Source organism: Apis cerana, linkage group LG2 (assembly GCF_029169275.1).
Source record: "Apis cerana isolate GH-2021 linkage group LG2, AcerK_1.0, whole genome shotgun sequence".
Classification (NCBI taxonomy): domain Eukaryota; kingdom Metazoa; phylum Arthropoda; class Insecta; order Hymenoptera; family Apidae; genus Apis; species Apis cerana.
The window spans coordinates 4,994,003-4,997,807 of NC_083853.1; the positions used below are offsets into that span (position 1 = coordinate 4,994,003).

Genomic DNA, 3,805 nt, shown 5'->3' on the forward strand with positions numbered 1-3,805 from the left:
TCAGTCGACGGAAAGAAAGAAAGAAAAGAAATTATTTGCATATAGGAAAAAGAATAATGGGGATCACCATCGATCCTAAATACCTAAGCTTTCACTTTGTTCCACATGTGTCCCATCTATCCTCTCACGTGGCCTCTCGACATCTCTCACCTTCTATGGTCAATCTCTTCTGCGTCTCTTCCACCACCACTTCTCCCTCTCTTTTTCCTTTTCACAGCTTTCCAGCATCCCCTGTCCGGATCACGAGCCGGTGAAGAGGAATGATAAGATTCGACGTTTCCATCTTGTGCTGGTTTCGTCTCCCGTGTTTTATCTCGCGTGCTGGTGATTTTCTGTGATTGGCGCGCCAGATGTATGTATATGTATTTGCATTCGATGGAAATTATCCGAATATATATATATATATATTCGTCTCGAGGAGATTTATTTGGAAGATAGGATAAATTCAGGTACAGTGATTGAAATTTATCGCGATTCGTAGTGGTTGAAAGTAATGTCTATATTTTTTCCAAACTCTACGTTTCATTTCATTGGCGCATCATAGATATTATATAAACATTATATAATCATTTTCATTATTCAAAAAAGAAAAACGAGATAAAATTCTTACCACTATATGTACAGGATTAATAAACAGTGAATAGATACATGCTCCTCAGAAACACATTCAAAACGCACAATCACAAATTCCATTTCCCCTCTCCTCTCCCGTTATTTACTCGCGTCCTCGACGATAGATCACCAGGGACCTTAACAAGCACGATCTCCCGAGCAAGATTTACACGAGCTCCTTCCACGATGCTTTTTTATCCCCCCCTTTCGACCGCGCTGCTAATTTTTCCAATACCGATTCGCTCGCGAGTAAATTACGTTTTGGCACCCGTTGAAAATGTGAAACAGTCGGCCAAACCGCGGAAAACGTGTATATTCGAGGAAAGGAGAGAGAAAGAGAGGGGGGGGGATGTCCACGATATACGTACGAGGAGGGGATAAAACACCCTGCACCTCCTCCTCCATAATGTTTTCGTTTTCCGTTCGTTTCCTCTCCCGTTTCTCGCTTGGTATCTCGCGAGGAGAAGGGGAAAATTTATCGAATTCTCCTTGGGAGAGGAGGCTAAAGTCGCGGGGAGCTGTTCGTTTCCTCGGTTAGACTTAAGGTGACTCGTGCTCGCTATGAATCTCGCAGTCGAGCGAGGATTTCGCGAGGCTTTGCACGGGATAAACGGCAGAGGAGGTTAGATTCTTTTTTCCTTTTCTTTCTTCTTCTTCTTCTTCTTCTTGTTCTTATTGCGGGTTTGACAGGCGCTTTAGGATCGTTTAATGGGTTTAATTGTTGGTGGAAAGGGGCGAAATTTTGTGAATGTGAGTTGTGGAATAATAAGAATGGAATAGTTGGGAATTATTTGGAAAAATTGGGGCGAGTGGATTGTTGTCAGGAAGTGAAATTGTGTGCGAGGAAATAAAGTGTACATTGGGAAACTTGGAATGGAAGAGTTAAAGGATTATTTGTTGAAATAAGTGTGGTAAAATTTTACAAGTCGAGAGATTATATTGAGAAAGCGTGATGTACGTATATTTTGAATATTTTTATTTGTATTTGATTTTCTTGTCTGATATATATATATATATATATATATATATATATATATATATATATATATATATATATATATTGGATGTAAGTATCACTTTATTTCCTGTAATTCTTGCAAGTAATTTTTACAAATCGTAATATAATTATTAGGCGTTATGTCGATATAAGTATTTTTAATTTACGCTGAATTTCGTATACAACAACAACAGAAGCGTTCCAGGAAGGGATTATCTTTGTAAACCTATATCATCGTATTTGGTTTTCTCAGAACAGCGTTCGAAGTTTGAACAAAAGTAAACATATGATGTGTACATCACGAATGTCCCGTCGAATGTTTTGTTGGAATAGAATTCATCGCTTTAGATCGTTCCCTTTTCAAAAATGAAATACAGTCAAATTCGTGAGCATTAATAAACAAGTAAATCATTATGACAGTGGAAAACGTACAGAGATATCGCGGATGAGATTAAAAGAGAAGAAAGGGTTCAAGCATCGAAATATTAGATTCCGTTTGATAATAAAATAATCATTTGGATAAAAATCGTTTTGTATTATCGATTAATTTCCATTTTCGATCGCGTGTTAATTAGTATCGATTCGACACACGGATATTATTACGATAAAAAGGGGGTTAAACAAGGAATTCGAAATATCATTTTGCCATTTAAACGTTATGCCACGTCGAAATTACTCTCTCCACTTTTATTCCGAGCAAATCGAACGGACGATCAACTCTCATTCCCTCACCCTTCCCGCGGGATACAATTAAAATTAATTATTTCCAAGGATCAGCTAAAGATACATTCAAATGAATTCCCATGAATTCAATGAATAACAACTTGGAAGTGTTGCTGGATGCATAAGTTTGCGTTATCGTGAAGAAATGGAAAGGATTAAATGAATCGATCAATTTTGGATAAAAATTGTAGATAATGTAAGAATATGTAAGATACGTATAAAATGACGAATTGTTCAAACAATTTCTTCTAATTTTACTACTAAATGTAAAAAATGGCATATCAAGAATCATTAGAAACAAATGATTAGACTGTGATTAGACAGAATATTTGATAGTTGAACGTGCAATCTTCAATGGCAATTAATAAAGAAATTAGAAATTCTTCGAGCGATAAATTAATGTATACAAATTGTATCAAAATTGAAATTACACGAAAGTAATCTAGCATTAATTTTCTTGAAAATTTTAAAATGGAGAAAATTTTGCATGATAATTTATGCATTTAATTATTATATATCTGGAATACGAGATGATTGGACAAATTCTCTCTTTCTCTCTTCAATGTCCTGTTCGTTTTTGTCCACGTTCGTGTGAGAAATGAGTCGATCAAGTGGATCAGAACACCTTGGAGGATGAGAATTACGGGTATTCTATAGGATGCCAGTCAATCTTTTTCTCGGGCTTCTTGCACGGTCTTTTCGACTTCGTCGAGCACCAGCGTCGAAGCGGAAGGAAAGGATACTCGAGCGAAAGTGTAAAAGCGTGGACTAAAAAAAAAAAAGAAAGAAAAGACAAGGATAAAACGAGAAAGACAAACGTTTCGAAACAAAACTGAAGAAATTTATGCAAATATTTTTCTGAGTAAAAGTTAAAAAAAAAGAAAAAAAGAAGAAGAAAAAACGAAGGGAAATAAACGTGACGAGAGAAAACTAGTAATTTTTTTTTTTTACTCTCGTTTCATTTTTATTTCATTTGTATTTTTATTTGTATATCTTTGTATATTGTTTTTATGTACCTTTCCATATATTTTATTTCACATTTTTTTTTTTTTTGCGTATCTCTTTATTTTATTTTCTATTTTCCTTTTCATTTTTTCGTATATCTGTTTATTTTATGCGTTATTTGCATATCGATATTTGTACATATTATTTTATCGCGTCTATCCGTACTTTTATTTACTCGTCATTACATAGGTGTATTAACGGATTTATCTTTAAAGAAATATATCACAAATATATTGGAATAAAATCGCAAAATTTGTAGAATAATCGATGCAATAACGCGAATAAATGAATAAATTACGGCTCGTGGAAATCTTCCAATTAATCCGCGACAAGTTTTCACCGATTTTATCAACTTTTTATTCTCGTTTATCATCTTTCCACGTCCAAATTGCGCAAAAAAAAAAAAAGAAAACATAATTTTTCCCTCGCAAAATTTTGACAAAAGTAATATCGTTGTTACTTTTCCAG

General features: G+C 34.6%; 1 protein-coding gene and 1 long non-coding RNA gene across 14 annotated transcripts in view; both read left to right on the forward strand.

Moving 5' to 3' along the window:
• Window positions 1-3,805, forward strand: part of LOC107997758 (lachesin) — a 307,455-nt gene that overhangs the window by 111,285 nt on the left and 192,365 nt on the right. The window lies entirely within an intron of this gene.
• LOC133665711 (uncharacterized) overlaps window positions 1,241-3,805 on the forward strand; it is a 29,292-nt gene continuing 26,727 nt past the window's right edge. Inside the window, exon 1 of the long non-coding RNA XR_009828954.1 lies at window positions 1,241-3,265. This is a non-coding gene — a long non-coding RNA (uncharacterized LOC133665711). The remainder of the gene's footprint in view (window positions 3,266-3,805) is intronic.